This window comes from Protopterus annectens, chromosome 6.part0 (genome assembly GCF_019279795.1).
Source record: "Protopterus annectens isolate FY-2018-M chromosome 6.part0, PAN1.0, whole genome shotgun sequence".
In the NCBI taxonomy this organism is placed as follows: Eukaryota; Metazoa; Chordata; order Ceratodontiformes; family Protopteridae; genus Protopterus; species Protopterus annectens.
The window spans coordinates 244,517,025-244,544,492 of NC_056737.1; positions in this window are offsets into that span (position 1 = coordinate 244,517,025).

Consider the following 27,468-nt stretch of genomic DNA (forward strand, 5'->3'; position numbering starts at 1 on the left):
CATGTTAGTAATGACCAGGTCAAGGATGTTGTTACCTTTAGTGGGGGTATGAATGGGCTGGTCCAGGGCATTGGAATTAATGAATTCCAGGAAACGTTGGGCAAGTGTATTGGTACATGAGTAGTTTCCCCAGTTAATGGAGGAGTAGTTGAAGAGTATGAGAATGTTAGGTTGGACCCTAATATTCTCCAGAGTGCTTAGGTGCATGGAGTGTGAGTCTTGGGACATGGTTGGGGACCTATAGCAGGCTATGACCTGAATCGCTGTCTTACCCACTATTAGCTGCACCTGAAGTATCTCTGATGCGTTATGTTGGGCTACCAGTCTGGAGGTATGCGCATCCTTTATGAATACGGAAACACCACCACCTTTGGAGATTCGGTCCAAGTTCTGGGGCAGAAAGGTGGTGAATGAGTTATAACCTGGTAGTGCAGGGGTGCTTTCTGCTGCTTTGAACCAGGTCTCTGTTACAGCACAAATGTCGATGTCCTCCATTTTAAGGAGTGTTTCGAGCAAGTGCATTTTGAGATTTAGACTTCTAGCATTGAGCAACATGACCCTCAGATTGCATTTGTTTGTGGCTGTTATGGTGGTAATTTGGTCTTAGGAACACAGCCTAAAAAAGGCACTATAGGGGTGACAAGAGCCTTGGCCAGTATCCAGATGCCCAGGGGTGACAGATGCAGGCCATCTCTGGAAAAGCATCGAGGTCTGTCAGTCATATCATCCCAGGCAGACAGATACTGGATCCTCTTGGAATGACACCAGAAACTTAGCCAATTGTTGAAATCAATCATTTTCTGCTTGTACTGTGGTATCATTCTGAGTGATGGTAGCATGCTGCTCAGGGCTAGGCTTATACCCGCCTGGGCTACATAATCTGAGAGCTCATCCATGCGTCTTTTCATGTAGCCCAGGGAGGTATGTCTCAGGTCATTCTCACCCACATGTACAATGACAGAGTCATATTTGTACCTGTTGTTGAGGGACCTGAGTGCATGCATTATGTGGGGGATCCTGGCACTTGACAGGCAGCTGACTGTTACTTTCTCCTTATTCAGCCTAGTGAGTGGGACATCAGTGTGCCTCACTATTGAGTCACCTATGACTAGTGTGTTGGGCATGCCATAGGGGCTTTGGTTGAGTGGCACACTGTTTAGGAGAGTTATGTGTCTCATGATTAGCGTTGTGTTGTAGTGGTCGAGTGTGTTTCTGCGTTGGAGGCCTCTGCTATTTTAATAGATTTTTATTGAGAGCCCTAGCGAAGTTGGGTGTGTGGTTTGTGTTTTTATGTGAAGGCAGTGCTGGTTTGTGTTCTGGGGGGTTATGTGTTCCATGTGGTGTGGTACAAGTGTTGACCTTCTCCTCTTGACCAGCTATCCCAGTCTTTGCTGGAGAGTGCGTGGCTTCCAGTTTGGATATATAAGTGCATCTCTCACAAGTCTGAGTGTTGGGAGGTAAGAGAAGAGGGTTGTCAGTGTACATGAGGCAGTTGCTACATTGCCTCAGGATGCCCAAGTTCACCAGGTTAATAGGAGAAAGCACAGGGAACTGACCTTTAGACATGCATGGAGGGGTGGGCATTAATAATAAGTATTGGAGCTGTTTCCTTGTAGAACATTTAGTGCTGGTAGCACTTTTGTGTGCTACAATAATTGCTACAAGAAGTCTGGTAAAGTGCTAAATTAATAAGCTAGTAAAAGTGCAAGAGAGGCGAAAACTAGCAGATCTAAGGGGAAAATTGAAGAGCAGACTTTTTGGTGTGGCTCAGAAGCTTACAAACAGTCCTGGATACAGCAAATCTGTATCTGGACTAGACTAGTTACAGGAAAGGTGGGAAACAAGCGCAAAAGCAGGCTTTTAAACCAGAAATTTGAAAGAGATGGAAAAACTGCCCAAATGGCCAATAAACTACATTTTCTGGGCCAGAAACCACTCCTCTTGTGGTAGATAGGCTACCTAGTGCTTACCACTCCCACTGATAAGCTAGAAGGCTTCCCTCCAACACAGAAAGGCTTGTGGGGCTCAGAAGCTTACAAACAGTCCTGGATACAGCAAATCTGTATCTGGACTAGACCAGTTACAGGGAAGATAGGAAGCAAGCTTAGAACTTTTTTTCACAGAAAAGTAGCTAAAACAGCACTAAAAACAATTCAAATGCAGTGCAAGCTAGAACACTTGAGTTGTAGCTGCATTAAAGCAAATACAGTTTAAATAAATGCAATTTATTCAAATGGTATTCTGAACTGAATTCAATTATTGTTTTATTCAACTCCGAACAGTTAAAAAGTGCCAAACATATACTTATCAGCTCTATATTTTCAGATTGTTTGAGAAGCAGACTCAGTCAGAATACAAAGAGATTCTGGCAATGGTAGATTCTAGCAAAGTATTTTTTTAAGTAAAGTGGAAAGGGAGAAATGAGGAGCAGAAGATAATTCAAGGTTAAGAAACTAAGTGGGTTGGCCTTCTCAAATGTTCTCTCTTTATTAGGTAGAATGAGCTAATGACACTAGACTGGGAAGAGTGTCCCAGATCAAATTTACAGTAGGTGTGGGCAACAGCAAAGCTACCAAGTATAACAACAAGATGCCAATAGGGAGGGAGAGTGGGAAATTATTTAGACAGAAACCACTACAGAAATGTTTATTACAGCAGAAAAACAGCAGTGAGCCACTAAATGAAAGTTTTAAACAGATAAAGGAGCAAGGTGACTCTAGAGAATTCTTTTAACTGCAAACATATCAGTTATATGACACACTCCTTGGCAGGAAATCAGAACAAACATACAGATGTTTGACAAATGGAGAAAATTTCTAGTTAATACCTTACACACAGTGAAATAGCTAGAAAAGATTTACAAACAGTGTGACAGTAAAAATCGTATTTATCAGGCCCTGTGAGGCAGACAGTTTTAGTACAAATGTGCAGATTAGTTAATAGCTATAAAATACAGTAAAAGGTATGCAGCACATAATACAAAATTCTATAAATATCTAGAATAAGCAATAACTAGTAAAAATAAGCAAAAAATCAGGATACTTATTGTTATATATCACAGATCAGAGTTTTGGTCCGTACCCCTCCTCCATTTAGCTCTGTATGAAATGGCAGAAACACTCACAAGGTAACTTCTTAAGTAACATAAGGTTGAAACCTGAAACAACTTAAAAAAAGCTGAAAAGAACCAATGAGGTGCTTACACCAAGCCCTAGACCAGGCAACCCTAACCAGCCAATGACCATAAACACTACACTCTCACTAAAGTGGAAAATGGCTTTTGCTAAACTAAGATGGCCTGGAAAAAATGTGCTCAGAACACAGTTTTTGCAAACAAACAACTAGGCCCAGAAACACAATCCTGAATATGAACAATGCTACAGCTACTACCTACACTGTTTTAGGCAGAAAACAATACAGAAATGTTTATCACAGCAGAAAAACAAACATAAGCCACTACATGAAAGTTTTAAAACAGATAAAGGAGCAAGGAAACTCTAGAGAATGCTTTTAACTGCAAACAAATCAGTTATATGATACACTCATTGGCAGGAAATCAGAACACACAAACAGATGTTTAACAAATGAAGAACATTTCCAGTCAATACCTTACACACAGTGAAACTAGTCAGAAAAGATCTACAAATAGTGTGACAGTAAAAACCTTATTTATCAGGCCCTGTGAGGCAGACAATTTTAGTACAAATATGCAGATTAGTTTATAGCGATAAAATACAGTAAAAAGTATGCAGCAGACAATAAAAAGTGCTATAAATATCTAGAATAAGCAATAACTAGTAAAAATAAGCAAAAAAAAAAAAAACAGGATACTTATTGTTATATATCACAGATCAGAGTTTTGGTCAGTACCCCTCCTCCATTTAGCTCTGTGTGAAATGGCAGAAACACTCACAAGATAACTTTTTAAGTAACAGAAGGCTGAAACCTGAAACAACTTAAAAAAAAAAGATGAAAAGAACCAATGAGGTGCTTACACCAAGCCCTAGACCAGGCAACCCTAACCAGCCAAAGACCATAAACACTACACTCTCACAGAAGTGGAAAATGGCTTTTGCTAAACTAAGATGGCCTAGAAAAAATGTGCTCAAAACACACAGCCTCTGCAAACAAACCACTAGGCCCAGAAACACAATCCTGAATATGGACAATGCTACAGCTACTACCTACACTATTTTAGGCAGAAAACACTACACAAATGTTTATCAAAGCAGAAAAACAGCAGTGAGCCACTAAATGAAAATTTTAAACAGATAAAGAGCAAGGAGACTAGAGAATGCTTTTAACTGCAAACAAATCATTTATATGATACACTCCTTGGCAGGAAATCAGAACAAACAAACAAACAGATGTTTAAGAAATGGAGAACATTTCTAGTTAATACCTTAAGCCCTTATCAGTGGGTCAGAGGACATACCACAGTGACAGAGTGGAGAATAAACTGTTGGTAATAGTTAGCAAACATCAAGAAGGTCCTGTCTTGTTTTTTAGCATGTAGCCTTGGCCAGTTGTATATTATATTTACTTATCATACCTGAGTTTTCACCTGGTCATATCCAGTGGTATAAATCAAATATCTGTCTTCCTTTGGAACATGGCTGAAGCCTCTTGTAAGTGATAAGGCAATAAATTGCACTGAAACAGACCATCTGGGGTAGCAAGAGATGTTTTCTCTTTGGCCTGTTCTGTTAAGGGGACTTGCCAGTTACTTTTTGTTAGGCCTACAGTAGTAAGGTACCACACTCCTTTTTTAACACAAATGCCTTCACTTCTTTGTTTTAGGATATTGACAGGGTGTCAGTCATCAGGACCTGTAGTCTGAAATTTGCGTTGACCCTGTTATCACCGCTCTGTGTTTCAGTGGTTTTAATACATTGACCCAATAGATCTCTGCGGGTTTCCTTTTGCTGGGTTGCCTCACTTTATAGTTTACTTCCCATTGCTTTCTCAGCTATTTCGTATGGCGATTGTCGCATGTCCAGGAATATATTCTCCATTATGGTATTGATGACTAGCACTTTGGCTCCTGGTTGGAATACCCTCATCATAGCATTCCTATTGCACGTCTATCATTGAGCTTCCTGGGCCTGTTCCATGCATTACGCCACTGTTGGCAAAGCCACTACCTTTCTACCCCACATTTCAATAATGTGTCCTATGACACCTCAAAAGGGGTATCTTCCTTTTCCCATATTTCTCTTGTTATGTCCAGTAGACCCTAGGGTATCATATGTAAAGCAGCTCAAGAGAGTTAAACTCCACAGATGTCTGTGATACCTCTGTGATGAAAAGTCTTAAATAATGTGTTATGGTGTCCCATTTGTTCCCCATCCTTGCCCAACACCTCCAGCAATATGTTATTTAGGGATTTATTAAAATGCTCCTCCAAACTGTTCATTTGGGGTTGATGCACTGAAGCCCCATGCCTCATCTTACTCGCATGTATTAATCCTAACCCTGATTCTACACATTAACTTGTGAATATCCCTTACCCTAACAGTACTAATACACAAGACACTCAGACACAAGTAACTTTACACATACACATTCACACACACACACACACACACACACACACACACACACACACACACACACACACACACACACACACACACCACTAAATCTATCCCATAACTTAGCCCTTGCTCTAACTCTAACTTTCAGACTCACACAAACACTTCAAAACCTTCAAAAACACATTGTTGAACAAATTGCCATTTGACTTACTAACTCATAAATACACAGACACACACACACATGCACACACACTACAACATCTACCCCTTTACCTAACCCTTATTCTAACCCTAACCCACAAATATTCACACATACAAACACACATTCCATTTACCTTTACACTAAACATTCAAACTTCCTGCTTTCCACATGGGGTCTATGTTAAATCAGCGAACGCTTAAAATAGCAAACACTGATTTATCGACCCTTTAAGAATGAAAGCTGACAATCTTGAAGACATGGAACAGTGATTTTTAGTTCAAAACACAAAATAAATTGGGTGGCTTCACTCTCCATACCCCCCTACTTAAAAATACCAACTCCGAGATTGCACCACAGTGGAGGAAATGGCAAAGTCCCAAAAATGGCACAGCGATTTTTTTCCCCTGGGGAAAAAATGCTGTTCCGTGTCTTTGGGATTGTCAGCTTTTGCTCTTAAAGGGTTGATAAATCACTGTTCACTATTTTAAGCATTCGCTGATTTAATATAAACCCTTTCCACATCACTATCACTTGAAAAAATGGCCATTCAATCATATTTCACCAGTAGAAACACTATCAACAAAATTGCCAATCGAAAAACTAATAGACGTCTATATTATATATATATATATATATATATATATATATATATATAGAGAGAGAGAGAGAGAGAGAATGCATGTTAAGCAACTAGACAAATGATGTGTTTTTCTTGCAAAAGTACTGATTTGGTATACAAATGCTAATGTGATAAATCTACTCTTTAACTCAGTGTTCATACTATAAGAAATATGACTTTAAGCATTCAATACTTTTTAACATGGTTATCTATACAAAATGTTGCTGTAGAACAGAGCACAGAGTAGCAGAATTGTACTGAAAGTATCTGCTGCAATGATGCAGAAAAAGAGAGCCGTATCAAGAAAGACAGAGATAAGAGCCTCTCATGGAAGATGGAGAAGTTTACCTGGAGTCAGGACTCTTGCAGGTTGTCAGCTGTTGGATGTACTTCATGACAGAAGAGTGAGGAGGAAGAAGAAGAAGAAGAAGAAGAAGAACAGAAAATCAGAACAAAGACATATTTAGATTTACCAGTGAATGTTTAAAAGTTTTGCTGGAGATGAAAATGTGAATGTCTTGTAAGAGTTTATGAACTGGATTCATGAACGCCTACACTGTGTACACTGTTCTGAGTGAACAGACAACAAAAGCATAACTCCCACATTCTTCCTCCTAATTTTAGTTTTCCTACTGATTGTTTTGCAGCATTAAATATTGGGAGGGATTCATAAAGATTATCACAATGTAGACTACATCTATTCTTTGTATACTTTCTGTGTGAATAGACAACACAAAAATGTGGTAGGGATATTCTTGAATTCAGATGATGTACACTTAGTGTAGATATTCATGAATCCGACCTCATGTTTTTTGACAGCAAGTGATGTTTTGAGTTTTGTCTCTTCATCACTATAAATAAACTGTACTGAACTTGTTAAATCTCCCTGCACTTTCTTTCACCCACTAAACTAGAAGTTTTCTCAGTTGGGCAACATTTGGTCTCCAAATTATATTTCATTCCTGCTTTACAGCCTGATAGTGCACCTACTTTTGAGACTTGTTTCTCCAAATGAGAAAGGAGAAAGAGGGAGAGAGACAGACTTTGGTTGTGTGTGAATGAACTAGCAATCATTTACTTTTCTTTGAAATAGATAAGTTTATGGAAATTGTAGTACAGAGCAGCACAAACCCTGATGCCTTCCATGTTGACCTTCCAGGAGAAGAATAAGTACACAACAAGCAACTGGTCAACCTTCAAGAACAAATACATTTGTTTGCATTTATATTGGCCACTCCAAAGAACATTCTATCAATGAAAAAAATCAGCAAAGGTAATGACACTGAGGTATATCTGATTGTCATCAGCAAGTAGGTAAGCCAGAAAAGAAATGGGTTCAGGCCGACTGGATTAAAGTTTGGATGAAGTATTGGTGTGCTACAGTATTGCAAGTCAAGGATGTAGCTACTAATATAACAGAGGTGGGAAATGTCATATGCAAATACATTTATGCCTTGGTAGAAAGAAAAAAAAATTAAACCAAATTCAAGAACATAACATCAGATTTTTTTTGTTTTGTGATGGATTGTAAGGAAAATATTTTTAAAACAAATATAAAACATTTTGCCACCATTCAGCATTTAAAATATATTCCCACTACAGACACTGATGAATAGCAAAGGAGTAAAGGAGTTCATTTTTCTGTTAAAAGTTCTTTGAATATAATAACAAAAGTGGTCATTTAACAGCTAATGGATTAGAGTGATGGTTTTGAAAAATTAGGAAGAATGTGGGAGAGGTCTGTCAGCACGTGGACTAAAAATTAGAAGCCTTTATGCAGTTCAGGTCATTTATTTTATTGAGCATTTACAACTACTGTTAAAAACGTAAGAACTGCTCTGACAATACAAATTATAGTAATTCAAATAAATAAATAAATAAACTTAAAATAGGTTCCAGAACATGTGCAAGATGCCGGTAACTTACACTGATGCCAGTCTATTTATACTGAAGCTCAAAAAAAAAAAATTTCCTTTTGTCTAGCATAACTCACATAAGGGAGCTTGAGAAGGACTCTGGGAAAAAAACTCTAAGATCACTTAACAGTGGCAGGTCCATTGAGATACAATAACCATAACTACTTAATGATTCTACTGTATTAAAATAGCCAGAGAACAAAGATACAATGAAATACTGAGATATAATGGCAATCATTATTTCATTTAATTATTTATACTTTTTGGTGACTGGGTTAGTCCCACTAGACCAATGGCCTCTTTTCATGGGAGACCCAAGGTGGTATTTATACTGACTAGGGGAAATTTGTCCAGGACACTGGGGAAATTCCCCTATTCTTTTTGATAAGTGCCATGGGATCTTTTACAAACATCTGAAGTACCACCAACATAGGCAGATGGGGCCTCTTTTAAAAGTATCATCCAGAGGATGGCACACCCAGGAGTGCAGCATCCCCTTATGCTCCACTGCAGTGTCAGTATTGGAAAATTAATCCTAGTAACTGCGGTGGTGGTGCTGCGGTAGCACTGTCACCTGACAGTAAGACATTGTCCTGTTCGATTCTCAGCTAGAGCGACTTCTGTCTGGAGACATGCATGAATGGGCGTACCTTCGTTGAAGGTTGTGCATCAGGGCTGGCAATTCGGCACGTAAAAATCTACTGCCAATCATTAGCGGACCGGAGTTTTGCTGTGGCGACCCCTAATTGGGAAAAGCCAAATGAGACACACATCTGGTATGGGAATAGAACCCCCAGCCTTCTGCACAAAAGGTATGGTGTTTTACCTGTCGAACTACTGAGACCACAGATGAAATATGCTACTTTTCCAGACCTTTCCAAGGAAAACACCACTGATAAAACTAATAAATAAATAAATAATAAATAAAAATAAATAAAACAAAACTGTACCAAGCAAATGCTACAACATGAACTGCGTAATATACTGTTTCTGGTTTGCTGAAATAATACCAATTGAAATAATTCATATTTGAAAGTTTTGGGTTAGCACTCTACCTCTCAACTTATTTTGTCAAAAATTCTGGACAAAGCCAAAAATAATGGAGGGATAAAATTAGGAATAATTTTAAAATTTTACTTTAATTCACTTAAAAAGTTAACAGAATGACAACTTTTGCACCAATGTGCATTTTTGAACAAGAAGAATAAAACTTTGTTAACTGGTAGAATCAGGACTGATTTATCAGTAAATCAAAACTGTTATAAGGGACAAGACAAACATGAAGCAAAATCAGGAATATTCTACAAAAATAGGGACAACTGAGAGGTAGGGGTAGCATTCAAAATTGAATGTTTGGCTAAAATAACCCATTCCAGGATTTGAATACTTTTTTGGGGTGTGTGGGATGCAGTTATAATATTCTGAATGTTATTATAACTGTCTATGAAGAAGCGTCATCAGAAGAATATAAGAATTTGTACTTTTAATGGCAGAGATAATTAAAACTACATATCCTTCAATTCTTAAGCTTAGGCTTCTTCATTTCATACAGTTTAGTATAGTTTGATATTAGCATAATATCCATAGTGCCAACAATTTATTTATTTATTTTTATTTTACATTTGTTAACTGGAGGTGTCTGACTGAGTCGAAAAGGTCCTTTTTCAGCAGAGGCCCGGGGAGAAAAGCTCCTCATAGAAAAATTGCAGATACATTTAGATATTTAGACATGATCAGTATACACGCAAATTACAACAGACATGTTTTTACAGTGGTTAACTAACAAGCAAAATAATTAAATAAACTGCAGTTATAGTGAACTTTCCAACTTCAAAGTATGAAGCACTACGCTGCCTCACTACCTCTCATAAGGTGAAACAATTAGGCAAAATGTACAGCTGGTTAAAATGTTACTTTATACTTGTTTTATCACATACCCAGAGTCTCTCAGGAGAAACAGCTCAAGCTGCAAATGTGCAAGGCCCCAGATGGACAAGCAAAACAACCCCCACCTCAAAAAAAACAAAAAACAAAAAAACAAGCCACTCCAATCAACATCAAGCAATCATGCAGTACAGGTAAAAACAGGCTTGCAACGTTATGAATACCATCCCGTCCCATTCATAATATCAAAAATCAAAAGAATTAAAGAAGCTACAGCCATAGTCCACCTTCCTTTTTCAAAATGTGAAATACTACACTATCTTCTACAATGTGAAACAGATGGGTAAAACGTGACATTTTCTAAACTAGGAAGGAAGTTTGCACCTTGGTTAAACTGTGTAGTTTAAGTTCTTTGACACCCCCGGTCTCTCTTTGCTTGGCAGAACAGTCACTTGGTTACAAAATGAAATTTTCCTTTTACACTATTTATATAAGACAAAAAAGTTATACACCAGTTGTAATATAGTGTTTTGCCACACAGCCAGCACTTCAAACATTAGAGGCTTGAGAGTAAGTTGAAAATGTCCAGGACAGCACCCTCCCCATCCCATCACATACACAAACACACAAAAATAAGCAAATTATTCTCATAATCTCTCTCTTAGCTTCTCTAGTTACAAATTATCAGTGACATATTACTTCTGCCTTTCTCCTGTTTCAGTTATTGTTGCTTCATTCTGCACACTGCAGTGCTAATACTTTGATCTTTGACACACACACACACACACACACACACACACACACACACACACACACACACACACACACACACACACACACACACACACTCACACACACACTCACACACACACACGTGTACACACACAGACACACATACACACACATCCTCCTATTAGTTACAGCTGCTTGTATGAATGTACATCTCAGATATTTGCTTTATATCAAGTGATGTGTACACATGCAGACACACATACACACACATCCGCCTATTAGTTACAGTCGTTTCTATAAATGTACATCTCAGATATTTGCTTTACATCAAGTGAATGAATACATTCATAAATAATGGCCCAGAAGTGTATATCACCTCACTAATGTCAGAACCATACAGTGCATCTTCTCCCTGCCCTTTCAAATTTAGTTCAAAAATCAGAAGCAAGGAACAAATTCAGGAACAACTTTTAACTATTTCTCTTATATACTTAGAACAACAAGATTTGCATTATCAACTTTCTATTAGGCATTTTCTGTAGGGTACAGAATCTGAAATTTACATGCTTGACATTTAGTGACAAGTTTTTCAAGGAGCAAGTTCTTTGCTTAACAAGCAATCAAGTTCTTTACTTAAGAATTATGGGCAAAGCTAAAAATAATGGGGGACAAAAAGGGATACATTTTAATTATTATTTTACGTGTTTTTAAACCAGGTAAACCCAATGGGCAAAGTGTCACTTATCAGGGGTGTCCTGGGAGCACTGTCTGGTTAAGTGACTTGTTCAGAGTCACAAAGGAAGCAAATGGAGGCAAAAGTATTCAACCCTATACCTTTGATTACAGGAAGCAGTTCATTAACATAAGTGCCAAACAACTCAAAATCTCTTAAAATGTTAACAGAACAATAACTGCAGCATGGATGTGCATTCTCTAAACAATAAAAACTATGAAACTGTAATGACTAGCATTATTGATTGACAGCAATCCTCAGTGATTTACTACAAAAAGAAGCTTTATTTTATTTGTACTTTGTTGACTGGGTTAGTCCCACTAGGCAGCGAGGAGAGACCTGAGGTGGTATTAATACTATTAGGGGAAATACAACCAGGGCATTAGGGAGCTTCTGGTGTTCTTTTTGATAGGTGCTGTTGAATCTTTTATATCCACCTGGGCTACAATCAATTCAAGCAGATGGGGCATCTCATCCAAAAGAGAACACACTCAAAAGTGTAGCACCCCACCTCCTGAAGCTATGCAGTTACGTAATGGGATATTGATACCATAAAACCCTGCTGAAACCTGTCTGTGCATGTATTATTTTTTTCTTTGCTTTTACAATGATCACAGAGATTTGGATTTAATTTAAAACTTTTATTAAAATGTTTACAGCAAAAACATTGACAGGCATTTAATGAACAAAACAACCCCCCTCCTTGAAGACAGACAGCATGAGCAACAGTAAACTTTTCTTCCTTTGAAACTCACATTTGGTGAAAATGATTTTGGCAATTCATTAAACTACAGTAGACATGCAGGGATTCATAGTCAAAAAGCATATAGTAAACCACTAATTAGGGGTTATCTGAAGGGTGCAGGAATTCAAAAGGCAAACGTGATGAACTTGCTAACAGCTTGGGACAACCTACTGGACACAAGTGTCTTTTTCAAGGACAGACTAGGAGCACTGTCTGGTAAAATTACTTGGTCAGACTTACACTAGCCAAGTAAATGCCATGAGAATCAAAAGCTGCACTCCAGGATCTAGCTCATTAACAGCTTATAGCATTATCTTGTCTGTACTTAGTTTTAAACTGTTGTAGCCCAATGTAGTTCATTTCACACCCTTGTGCCTGCAAAAAAAAAAAAAACAAGTTAAATTAAAGATGCATTTATAGTTTATATTTTAACATAAACTCAAACTTCATGCTGTAGAGTTTATTTGCAGTCAAATAAGCCCACTTTCAGCAGTCAACAAAACAAGAAAACCAAGGATCATACTCAAACACATGGTTTGTATGATGAAGCCCCTGCTTAGTACAATCAATTCTTTCCTTTACACCATAACTACTCTGGGATGTGGGATACACATACATAAACATATGACAATCAATTACATCCCTTGTATGGCTGCGTACATTCATATGTTTGCTTGTGATAAAATGAGTGAACAAATACAAAATGACCGAGAAGTGTATTTAAGTTCACTACTATGGGAAACCATACAGTGTATCCCATTGCACACCTCCCATGCCCCCACAAACTCTTAAGTGAAGAATCAGAGACAAAGACCCAACAATCAGGAACAGATTTTAAATCTTTCTCTTACATACTTAATAAGTTGTATTAGTGAGCATTTTCTGAAGGACAAAGTCTGAAACTTGCATGTCTGACGTGACTATCACAGAAAAAAATGCCAGAAAGCCACAAATTTTGCAAGGAAGAAACCAAAATACTTTTCAATTTCTTTGCTCAAGAATTCTGGATGAAGCTAAAAATAATTTGGGTCTGGGGCAAAATGGACAATTTGTTAACCAGCTAAACTACTGGGGAAATTTTATTTTTCAGGGTGACCTAGGAGGATTAAGGAACTGGTTCACAGTCACAATATAAGCAAATGGAGGTTGGAAGATTCAAACCCTGGACTTCTGACTACAGGAAAAAAATCATTAAGAGCTCAAAGCCAAATGCAAGAGTTAAGGAAGGTTAGGCTATTGGTGTTAAGGATTAATACTATAGTTCAAGGGTACAGAGTTTGATCTCTCACTGTGTGAGACTGAGCACCTCCCTTAATGAGGGAACCCTACTTAACTTGGGCACGTCACACACATGCACACGTTTCTACTTATAATTTGTTTGGTGAATTCAAACTGCCTGCTTGCTTGTGCTTCCAAAGTTCTGCCAGGGACTGCTCTTGTTCTCTGATTCTAAATGCCTACAAAAATTGGAACTTGAGTGACACAGTATCAATATTTAGGGAAACAGCAGCTTACAAAACTGGAACTATTTGGCAAGGTAAGACATGTCAAGCTTAGCTTAGGGTGAGTTTGTTTATACTGGGACACTCAGGGGGGGTACACACTTTCACGGGAGGGGGCATGTGCTCCCCTCTGCCCCCATGTACTGCTACTGGATGCCACTACCAAATAATTTATGTAAACAGGCTCTGCACAATGATTCTAAGAGTATGTACCTGTGGTAATTGGAATGTTGTTGCATAATGAAGTCTTGTTTAGCACTGAGCAAGTTATGTTAAGCTTGTAACTAAAATGTGCTGTTACCTGCAAATATTTAGAGATGGTCAGCAAATAAAATAAATGTTGAAAGAGAATATGGAATACATTGCTAAAAATATTTATCTAGTAATGCTGTACCTAACAAAAAGTGATTTTTAACCCATCTGAAAGTGGAAATGTTCTTTTCAGAAATGTGATTTCTAAACAATATGTAAAATGTAAGTGTACTAATGGAGTATGATGAAACAACTGCTAGACCAGTAAAGCCAGCCTATTGCCTCCGTGACACAACTAAGCTAAATGTACAGTACTTGTGGATGGGAAGGAATGAAATATATTACTAATTCTGGGGACATGGTCCCACTTGTTAAGGGACTTTATGTCTGTAAGCATAAAACGCATGTTAATAGAAATGTGAAGTAATATGGTTTCATAAAGATATAAATAAATGCTCTTTAAAGTATGCAGAAATTCAAACATTGTTGGGTAATGTACAGAATCATGTAGCTTTAAATCTTAATCTAGCATATAATGTTGTAATAGGTCAAGATTTCCCCCATTCAGTGCAGTGGGGAAGATGTGGGGAAGGAACACAATTTAGCCTGAGTATACATGATTTAAAAATGAGTAGAGGCAATAGCAGCTTGACTCACTACTGAGGATATACAACTCTAAGTATACTCCTCATGAATATGGGAGAGGGCAACAGCAGACTGAAGCACTCTTAGAAATATACAAGACAGATAAAGAAAAGGGGTAGGTGTAGAAACTTCAAAAGGAACTAAAGTCTGGCTTTGGCTAGAGAGTAGTGAATAAATTGTGTGTTTCTAGAAAGACCCAGCTGTTAAGATTGTGAAAGAAATAACTTCAGATCTGGTAGAGATGTGCATGTATATTATCGGAAAAAAGCTGATTACTTAGTGAAAGAAATCAGTAAAGCGACTGGTAGGGAAGAACCCTTAGAGCATTATATGAAACACTTTCAGAAGATTTCATTCACTAAAATAGTGAAAGATTCTTATGTGGATAAAAAGGGTAAAAAAACAGTGATAAATATATCAGGAATGGAAACCAAAACACACCCCGAGGTTTACCTCTATAAGCTTAAAACAATTGGCTAGTCTGAACAGGTCTTTTGGGAGCAGATACCCAGAAAAAAATAAGTCATTCAGGTAAAAGTGATGGAATTGTGAAAACCAAGAACAGAAAAAAATCCTGATTCAAACTATCTTTTGCAGATAAAGAAATAGGAGAAGTCCTATACCAATATATTTAGGTGAAGAGCTTATAACCTCTACTTCATATCATTCTACTGATGTAATAATGTTCCCAACCTGACAGATTTGTGGATAAGTAATGAAAATTAAAAAAAAAAGCATGATGGGAGGGCAATACAATAAGCAAGGCTACAAAAAACATAGCCAGGGAAGAAGTAAAGGCATATGAGCAGAATGGCTCCATATCATACGATACTTTGAGATAAAGAGCTACATACATCACAGGATGAATACACACAGAGAAGAAATAATGTACCAACAGTTAGTTATAAATCCTTTTGGAATACTCGTGATGCATCTGGCACTAATATCTTGAGAGAACTCATAGGCATGGACAAAACTAATGCTATATGTTTAGCCAAGTGTTATTGGCTTGAGGTAATGAAAAACACTAATAATGTGTGTGTAGTATGCCCAGAATGTTAAAGGGTGATACCACATCCTGAGTTCAGAAGTTTGCTGCTACCCATGGCTATTATTAAAGTTCCATTTGAATTGATAGCCATGGATCCTATAGGTCCATTAGTAAAGTCTAGCAATGCCTACTAACATAGATTGTTGATTACTGTTTATGCTATTAAAATTTCCTTGCCAAAGAGCTAGTGATAATTTTCTTCAAGATAGGGCCACCAAAAGAAATACTCACAGACTAGGGAAAGCTAAGGCAATGTAAATCAGGAAACAGTGTGAAGGTTGCAAAACAAAAGGTCAGTGGCACACAAATACAATTCAAACAACAAAGTCGCTGCTTGTTACAGTTATAATAAAATATTTATACACTGGTGTTTGTAAGCTCTGACTTTGTTGTTTGAGAAAGCTAAGGTAATGTGCCAACACTGTCAAGTGTTTTAAAGTAAAACAGTTAGGAATTTCAATATACCATCCTCAAAATGATGGGTTAATGGAGTGCTGTAATAAAACTGTGAAATTTATGCTAAAGAAGACAATAGAGAAAGATGGTAAGAATTTGGATAATCTACTACTTTACCTTCTGTTTGCTATAGGAGAGGTGCCCTAATATTCAGCAAAATTTTATGGTTCTAGGCATTTGGGGTGGCACTTTAGAACAGGCCTTAGAATACAAAGCATATCTGTGGCAGGTGAGACTGAATGCAGCACTTCCATGTGGCATTAGTTGTCATTAAACCAGCATTAATGAGTAGGAGATTAAAGACTAATTTAATATATGTTTGGTCCATCTTAATAGATATTTAAAATGAGCTGAATAATTCCAATTGTACCGATCGTATTGGTAATTTTCTTGTCATGATTATGTATGTTATTTAGGAGCTTTTTATTGTATTCATTACTCTCACAATCTGATGAAGTCAGTTTTAGATGAAATAACTTACTATGAAAGTTGCTGAGTGTTCCTGGGATCTCCATTATTTTTTTAGCTTTGATTTTATGAAGAAAATGGAGATCCATGGAAAATAGAAGGGAGGGGAACAATGTTTTATGAAAAGGCAACAACTTTGTAATAAATAAGTACAAGAAATTGACAAAAGCAACACATAAATTGTATTAGTAGGAAGCGATCAGATGCACTGAAGAGAAGTTTAGAGATGTAAGGAGGACAGTCAAGAGGGTTACCAGGAGGAAATTGAGTTACTAGTCTTCTCTATGCTATGAAAAGATGGAACTCTCACTATGACTCAGATGACCTTGATTTAATAGAGGCCTGGGGTCTGAAGGAGGCATTTGGGGGGAAAGGAGTAATGAGGGACTGCCTACTCATCTCTTTCTAGGTAGAGGGCTGGGGATCCTTGTCATGGGGGCACAGCTGCTAAATCAAGAGATGACAGTAATGAAAGCCACAGTTCTGATGTAACCCAATGTATTTCTACAGTTAAGGAGCAATACTACTGAAAGAGAAACTAATGTGGCAACATAGGGTTTTCAAGCCAGGAAAGATAATAAGAACTTTTCCCTTGAGGCATGGTATTATTCTAATATTGCATTTCATTTTGAAAATAGTACTTTTAACATCAAACAGTAACAAACTGAATCAGTTAAAGAACAACTAAAGATAAGTGAGAAAAAATAACCAAGTATAGAACTTTACAATTAGATAATGCTTTCTTTTGGGAGTGTTTGAAATACGACAGAGTGCCTAAAGGATGGAGATTTTGGAAGTTTCCTAATAATTTTGAACAGCACTCAGTCCTACATAGGTTCTTCTGTTTTCAATGTTTTTAGAATACCCCAAGGAACTAATCCACAATTTGGAAGTTGAAATTTCCAGTAGGAGAGACAGTGATTTATCACTTATTTTGAAACAACCTGATTCAGTAAGAACAGCAAATGTCCAGCATGAGAGTGTCATTTTTAAAACTGCTATGCTTTTTACCTTTTGACACTCTTTGACAGAAACAGAAGATGACTGAGATCTGACTATGGGACCAAAACAGATGTATGGATCAACTTCTGAAAGACATTAAGGCATTAGACACTTCTATTATGAATGATCTCTTGTTTGATACTATTAAGGATGATTTTGTCAAAACTGACAGACTGAAGGAAACTGTTAAAGAAAGGAGAACAAAAAATGATTCATGACAAAAATTACTATTACAAAAGAAAGGCCTATCCGGCCCCTGTAAAATTGTCTACAACTGATGTTTCAGTTATGGAAAATAAAGCAACACAGTTATAGAAAATGAAGCAACAGTCAATTTACCAAACCAAGTGCATTCGGATACTGCTGAGGAAACAAAGACAGATTTTTTTTCTAATTTCAACTGCTGAAATGTTCCAAGATACTGGTGGTTGTTACACCAATCAGGAGCCACACAACTTTCTTCAGCACCCTTAGAGTTGACCCAGTAGTCAGGGATGTAGGGACACATATAGATAGTAACTGATTTATTACTGTTTACTGCATTTCTGTGTGCTTTCTATCTCAAAAACAAAAAAAAAACAAAAAAAAATCCTTGTTTTCCCGCCTCTCCTCGACTAGTTTAGACTAGTATACAGGCTTTGCTGTATTCTGGGCTGTGGTGTAGTTCCTGTGTTGTCCATTGCCTTACTTGGATAGAAGGAAGTTTCTTTGCTCACCAGTGGAAGTGGGGAGCCTTGAGCAGTCTATCTGTCCCTGAAGGAGTAACCTCAGCACAAGAGCTTGTAGTAATTGGTTGTTTTGGACCATTTCTAGCTCTTTTGAAGTTCCCTGTTTAAAATCCACCTCTGAGCATTTTTTTCTGGCTATACTACTCAGAAACAGCTCCTCGTGGTCCTGCAGAGTGGTCCTAGCAGCAGAGAACTGAGAAAAGCGACTACTTTCCTTATTTAAGTATTTTTTGCTGTTTTTTACCTGAAATACCTTCTCTTGCTTACTTTAAACAAGCTTAAACTGTTTTTTAGCTGTTTGTTGCATTATATATTATCTGCACTTAAAGTTACATTTGGTCGAAAATTGGTCGAAAGTTTGTTTGTTTGTTTGTTAAATTTAACTGTTGAGGCTGCCCACTAAAGTGTGCTAGCCTGTGTAACTGATTTATTACTGTTTACTGCATTTCTGTGTGCTTTCTATCTCAAAAACAAAAAAAACAAAAAAATATCCTTGTTTTCCCACCTCTCCTCGACTAGTTTAGACCAGTATACAGGCTTTGCTGTATTCTGGGCTGTGGTGTAGTTCCTGTGTTGTCCATTGCCTTACTTGGATAGAAGGAAGTTTCTTTGCTCACCAGTGGGAGTGGGGAGCCTTGAGCAGCCTATCTGTCCCTGAAGGAGTGACCTCAGCACAAGAGCTTGTAGTAATTGGTTTTTTTGGACCATTTCTAGCTCTTTTTAAAGTTCCCTGTTTAAAATCCGTGTTTGCGCGGCTTTGCATGATTGTGCGCATAGCGCAGCGCCGGTTAAACAAGGTTAAACTTTTTCTGGCTCCGCCAAGTCTGCTCTTCAAATTTTCCCTTAAGAAAGCTCTACTCTTATAATAATCAGTCTACTCGCTTTATTATAAGCCTAGCACTTGTTCTCAAAACCTCTCTTCTAAGTAAGCACTCTCAAACTAAAGAAAGCACTACATCCACCTACCACCCCTGTGAGTACCCACTTCCCTTAAAGGCACAGCACTCCCTTATAATATTCTAGCATGTCGAGTGGTAGATCACTAGCATCCTCTCCGGTTCAGCTGGTTAATCTGGGAATCTTGAGACAATGCTACAATTGTCTCATGTACACAGACAACCCTCTCCTCCTCCCAACAAACACAAATACATGTGAGAGATGCAACTATATAGCCAAACTGGAGGCTGAACTCTCTCAACTCAGGACTGGCAAGACCAGACAGGAGGAGAAGGTAACCACACACACAGCAAACCCAGTCCCACATAGACCTACCACAACTGCAAACCAAACACATAATAACACAAAGACATACTCGGAGGCTCTAACAAAAAACTTACCAAAACAACAGAGGCTCCCAAAGCAGACACCCAAAAATCCACCACCTCAAAACACAACACATGCAACACATACTTCAATAAATCAGTGTGTCAAACAATCACAGCCCTTAAGGCCAAACACTATGCCTGATACACTAGTAATAGGTGACTCTATAGTCAGACACACTGACGTTCCGCTTTCCAGGCTGAACAAGGAGTGGGTAACCGTGAGCTGCCTATCGGGAGCTAGGATCCACCACATAACACACGCACTCAGGTCACTCCAAAGCAAGTACAAATATGACTCCGTCATTGTCCATGCCGGCGTGAATGACCTGAGACATACCTCCCTGGACTACATGAAAAGAGACATAGAGGAGCTCTCTGATTATGTAGCCCAGGCTGGTATGACCCTGACCCTGAGCAGCATCTTGCCCTCACCAAGAATGATGCCACAATACAAAGACAAGATGATCAGCTTCAATAATTGGCTCAATTACTGGTGTCATTCTAGGGGGATCCAATGTCTGTCTGCTTGGGATGACATGCTGGCAAGCCACGCTGCTTCGCAAGGGACGGCTTGCATCTGTCACCACTGGGCTTCCGGATATTGGCTAAGGCTCTTGCCACCCCCATAGTGCCTTTTTTAGGCAAGGCTCAAAAGACAAACCCACCTCCTTAGAAAACAGAAATGGAAAAAAATTAAGGGTAATGCTGCTCAACGCCAGAAGTCTAAATCTCAAGATGCAGGCTCTCGAAGCACTCCTCAGTATGGAGAACATTGATGTCTGTGCAGTCACTGAAACCTGGTTCAAGGCTCCTGAGAGCACCCCAGCACTACCAGGCTATACCTCGTACCATGCTTTTCGGCCCCAAAACTCGGGCCAAACCAAAAAGGGAGGGGAGTGTCCATATTCATCAAGGACAACCACACCTTCAGGTTAGTGGCAACACATGAAGCATCAGAGACCATCCAGGTGCAACTAACCATAGGCAAAACTGCTACACAACTGGTAGCATGTTACAGATCACTCTCCCAATCTCAGGAACCCCATTCAGCCTTCCTGAAGACATTGGAGGATATGAATGTCTCACCAAACACCATCATATTGGGAGACCTCAACTACCCTAACATAGACTGGGTGCATTATTCTAGCCCTAACACCCTAGCCCAAAGGTTCCTGGAATTCATAAATTCAAATGCAATGGAACAGCTAGTCACCTCTCCCACAAGGGGAGATAATATATTAGACCTGATCATCACAAACATGGGGACAAAGTGCTCCACACCGGAAGCATACCCCTCACTAGTGAGATCAGACCACAAACTAATCACCCTGGATATACATATCCCATCTCCACCCCCAACACAAAAGACTACAGTGAAAAATTTCTCAAAAGCCAACTTTACACTTCTTAAGACTGAGATGGTATCCTTTAAGCCCACTGGGCCAGTGGAAACCACATCCCACAATGCTGAATCCTTCACAAATGCTTTTTACGGACATTTCTAAGAATGCATGGATCATGCAATCCCAAATAAAACCAAGACCCTCTCCACCAAGGGCAGGCGTCCTGTCTGGTGGACCCCAGCCATAAACAAATTGTATAACAAAAGAAGGAAGCTACTGCATGTCAGAGCAAAATCCCATAAAGAGAAGGCATCTCTGATCAGCACTAGTAGAAAGCTACGTTCTCTCATAAAAACATCCAAGGCCAACTTTGAGAGAAAAATTGCAATGGACACTAAAGATAACCACAAGGCCTTCTTCTGCTATGTTAGAAACCTGGGCGGAAACCCTCAGATATGCTCAGAGTTAGTTCACAATGACAAAAAAATACACTGAACCCACAGATATTGCCAACATTCTGGCAGACAGGTTCAGTGCAAATTTCTCCCCTCCCTCACCCCCAAAAGAGGAAATACTTATCCCAGCTGAATGTAACCTCCCTGTCATCTCAGATGTCCAGGTGAGAACCGCCCTCAGCAAAGCTTAAAACACAGCATCAATGGGACCTGATGGTATCCCGGGTTGCGTGCTACGTGAACTCCAAGAGGAGCTAAACCCGCACATAAAAATGCTATTTAACCTTAGCCTTACTACAGGATATGTACCTGAACACTGGCGTACAGCAACAGTGGTCCCACTCCACAAAGGAGGCACCTCTACAGACCCTGGTAACTACTGCCCCATAAGCTTAACCAGCCTGGTCTGCAAATCTATGGAAAGAATCATTATGGAACTCATAAACAGAGACATTGGGGACCTACAGACACTTGATCCCACCCAGTTCGGCTTTGTAAAAGGCAGATCCTGCCTTTTGAACCTGGTTGACTTTTTCAAAACAGTCACTAGAGCCATTGACGAGGGCAAAGCAGTCCATACAGCCTACCTCGACTTGGCTAAAGCTTTCGACACAATACCCCACTCAGGCATCATAGATAAGCTCAACAGCTTAAATGTAAATCCATATGTCACAAGATGGGTTGCAAACTGGCTAAAGGATAGAACCCATAAAGTCAAAATCACTGGAGCCATGTCAGACTCAAAGCCAGTCACAAGTGGTGTCCCACAGGGCTCTGTCCTGGGACTCCTCTTGTTCAGCATTTATTTCTCAGATGTGAAAGCAAACATGGGAGGGTTGTGGCTGACAAAGTTCGCAGATGACTGCAAACTAGGCGCCATAGTCGATACACCAGCTGACACATACATCCTACAGAAAGGCCTCACTGAAACGGACAACTGGTGCCGGAGTCATGGCCTTAAACGAAATGCCAAAAAATGTATAGTCATCCCCTTTGGGAAAAACAAAGTACCCACAAATTATCACATAGACAGTAACCCACTGAGTACGGAAAAAGTAATTAGAGACCTGGGGACCCAAGCCGATAGTGACCTCTCATTTGACACCCACGTTGCCAAAGTGGTTAGAAAGACTTTCTACCTTGCCCACCTTATCATGAAGGGATTCACATCCAGATCAAAGGAGGTCATTGTACCCCTGTACTCCTCCCTTATCAGGCCCATGATTGAGTACAATGCCCCATTTGGTATGTACCTCACCCGGCACTTGCAACTGCTGGAGAGACCCCAAAAGTACCTCACCAAGAGGATCAAGGGTCTCCAACATATGTCATATGCTGCCAGACTAAAGAAACTCCAGCTCTATTCAGTAGCATACCGCCTACTCAGAGGTGATCTGTGCCTGACGTACAAGGCCATGTCCAATCAGGAATTGATGGACATGCTCTACCTCAAAAAATCCAAATCCATCAGAACCATGAGAGCTAAAGATTTAAACCTCAGCACAAATATAAATAGGACATGCTGGAGGGACAGATTCATAACTCAGAGGCTTCCCATACTCTGGAACAGAATCCCAGTTCATGTTAGGCACAGCCCCTCACTGACTCTCTTCAAGAGAAATCTTGATGAGTGGATGGGAGATCGTAGGTTTACCCCGGGGGTCATCTCTGTGTCACTACTAGACAGAGGCACAGTAAACTAATTCTATTATGTAAGGGGGTCTTCACTGTGTCACTACTAGACAGAGGCACAGTATTCTAAATCTATTCTGTACACTTTTGTACCATTACATGGGGTGGTGAAAGCCACATCACTATGGCTAGGCTTATAAATGCCCCAGGGCAGATAGCCTAGTACTAAACTATGAAACTATGAAACTATGAAACTATAATCTATCCTTTGACCATCATGATTCTACAGTAGTGAGGATATCATTCTATGCTGCCCAATTTATAAATAAAGGTATGGCATCTAAATCCAAGGAAGTCATTGTTTTACTGTATTTGGCATTCATCAGACCTATCACTGAATACAATGCCCCCTTTGGTATGCTCCTAACCAGGTATATCCAACAAATGGAATGCCCACAGAGGTTCCCCACTTAAAGAATACAGGGTATAAGTAAAATATCCTATGCAGACTGCCTCAAAGCCCTATCCCTGTATTCTGTCTCCAACAGACTTTTGAGGGGAGATTTATGCCTGGCATACAGGGCATTGTCAGATCCCACTCTGATGGACCTCCTGCATATCCACAAAACAAACAGCACCAGAATTACTTGTTCTAAAGACTTAAACCTTGCCTGTGATATAAATAGGACCTGCTGGAGAGACAGGTATGTATCCCAGAGACTACCCCGTCTGTGGAACAGGCTCTCTAGCCATGTGAAGCAGAATTCCTCCCTAATCCAATTCAAGTGCAACTTGAACAACTGGATGGGGAACTGGAAATTACTCCCTGGTTTGGCACCTGTGTCTCTAATGGATACAGGCAACCTATAAAAGGTTCATCTCCCAGGCCTCTGCTTACACTTATCAAGGGTATAAAAACTTGTCAAAGATTTGGGATGCATGGCTAGGCTTAAAAAGGCCCTTGTAGTCGTTAGCTTAGTAAACACCTATGAACCTATGTGAACCCGATAGTAACTGGTTATTTCTGGAGCAGATGCCATAGGCATTCATTGAGGAGATAAGCAACAGTTTGCATAGAAATGAAATACATGAAAAAAATAATGTCAGTGTTTTTAACTATAGTTCTGTGGCCATTATCCCAGCCTTTGTGGATTTATTTTCGAAGGGGCTGACATTTGTTCCAACAACACAAACTTGAATGACAGAGCTACTAACTGAGCTCAAATGTTTTGTACATAAACTTCACTTACAGTTCTGGATGCACCAAACAGTAAGTAGTGGCTTTTTCCCCAAGTTCTGTTGTTAAATGTAGAAGTGTTTTAAACCCCCAATCCTGTGCTTGTTGTTTTTGAGAAGTTATATGTTGAGGTGACCCCAAGTGCAAAAATGGGGTACATGAGTTGTGGATGGATGGATGGATAGATGGATGGATGGATGTGAAGAAGACATCAGGGACTTCTACAGTCAGAGCAAACACTTTGGTTTTTAACCTGAAACGTGATGAAAAACAGTTACTAGATTCCATATGTTCCAACAGGTCAATTCAGATCATGAAACTGAACAAAGATGGGTGGGGTTGATTGCAAATGACCACAATACTTATGTTTTTAAGGTACCAGGTGTTTTATTCAATGATGCATCATATGATCCCACATCTAAGAACTTCATCAACATTGTGTATCAAAGTATTGATATATGGCTTGAAAACTTACTGTTCAAGGTCTTTATCAACAAAACTTTATACAAATTTCTTATGGTTACATTTCCTATAACCTTGGCAGGGTTTGTTATTCTGAAAACTCACAAGGAATTATATGACCCACCATATAGGCTAATTGTTTCTTTACATGGTTCTAAAATTGAAAGAATGGCCACACAGATTGATGTAAAGTTAAAAACATTTCTTCACAATGCCACTCACATTTTAAGAGACTTGTCTGACAGGTATAAACATTAATGAACAATGGGGGATTTACCATTTGGTTCTCACCTTTGAAAGGGAAATTGGATAGGCTTAAAATGATACATAAGGGTAGCTGGCATAGTACTTAACTATGAACCTATGAAAGTACCCTAATGGTGACAGCTGATGTGAATGATATTTTTTTCAGTATCCTCCAAGATATTGGTCTTACTTCGTTTCATGAAACCATTGTGATGAACACACCTTCCGACAAAGCAGAGATTTGGTTGCCTCAAGATATAATGGAAATTGTTTTAAATAATTATTTCATGTTTTTGAGGGAGAACATTTCCACCAGAAAAGAGGCATGGCCACTGGTGAAAAATGTGTAGCAGTTTATGCAAACATAGTTATGTGGTACTGTGAGAAATGTTTTGTCATTGATTGTCCATTCAAGCCCAAAATATTATTATATTTATGATATTTGATGATATTTTTTATTGTGGGATGGTGATGAGGATGAACTATTTTTTTTACTGATTTGAATGCTACAACTGAATTTTTAGAATTTACTTTTCAGTATGAAAAATTAACCATGATTTTTTAGATGTCAACATTTCCAAATATTTAACCCTGGGGCCATTTGAATCTAATGTATCTATTCTAATATTTTGTTCCTTTTAGCAGCCAACACCCTATATGGCAAAATAAAGGGTTGATCAAAGGTAAACTCATTAGGTTACAGACAATACCCCAAGGATGTAATCCACAATTTGGCAATTGAAATTTCCAGTAGGAGGGGCACTGACTTTCCACTTATTTTGAAGCAATCTGATTCAGTAAGAAAAACAAATGTCCAGCATGTGTCAATTTTAAAACTGCTATGATTTTTACCTTTTGACAAGAATGACAGGCATTTAAAAAACATAATATGTCATAATTGGGACCTAACCATAAAAAAATTATCTCCAAAAACAAATTTTGAGTGTTCAACCTTAATCTTAAAGGCAAGCTTGAAAGTAATTATGATAAGTCCGCCTACTACTCAGTGTTAGAAAAATGTGTGGCTGTTACAGCCACTGCAGATTTGTCAGTGACACAAGTAATATATTTGTGCCAGGATATAAAAGGACCATTGGTTGTGTTGGACATTACAATTGTGCAAAAAAGGGATGGTATATATCACCTCTTGTATATCCTGTGATAGTTTTTATGGAAGACAGAATGTCCACTCAGACAAGGATTTATGAGCATAATTATGGTATCAAAACTAAAACTTAAACTAATGCCCATAGCAAACATGCACAGAAATGTATCAGTTTCAAAATGGTAATTTTTTATTGGAACAAGTTTTTTATCCAGTACAAGGTTGAAATTGGAAAATATGATTGAATACAGGGAGCTGCTGTGGCAGTTGAGATTAAATTTCAGGGTATATCTGGGTTTAAATGATCATATATTTATTAATTGTGTTTTAAAAACGAGTGCTGCCAAACTATAAAAAACACTTTTTGTATGGTACCTGGTTTTATGTGGATTTGTATATTGTATTTGGTATGTTCTTTTAAGTATTTAGTCACATGATTTCTTGGTCACATGGCTTTGATCACATGGTTTGTATGGCTAGTTAAAGGTTGTACAGCACTGTGTGTATTCTAAAGAATTCTCTACAAAAATGAGAAAAAAGAGCTCAGTGTCACTGGAAGACATTTGGTCAGCATTCTTTTCATTTATGGGGCACAGTTTTCATAATAGTTCCTGCTGGAGATTACAAAATATTCAGATGCATTTGCTTACAAGGGGCAGGGCTTCTTTGGGTTTACATCACCTGTGGAGATGATTAACTACCTTAACTACCCTTACACTACCCACTGCATGCCCACCCCTTGGACACTAATTGGAAATGCAAGGAAAACAGGGCCTAAAAGACAGTCCTTAATGTGATAGCTACCTGGATGGCAGGTGAACCATAGTGGTGTCTCAGATGTTGGGCAGAGAAAGCTAGAAAAGTCTTGACAACAATCAAATTGAGAAGCACTTGAATCTAAAAAAAATATATAAAAATAAAGATGAAAATGAAGTGATTGAAAATTGGGTGTTAGTCAAAAATAGGCGGTGGATGAAAAATACAAAAAAAAAAAAGAAAAAGAGTTAAGAAAGTATGATGGAAAGGTTAATGTTAATAGAAAACCTGACAATATAAGGACAATATTAACAGTGTTATCAATGTGTAGGCTTGGACATGGGTAGCAGTGAACATTAAGTCAAAGGTGACAGCAATAATGTTTATTGTGGTAGATAACAACATTAGTTATTAAGAATCTAGAGTAGGAGAGGG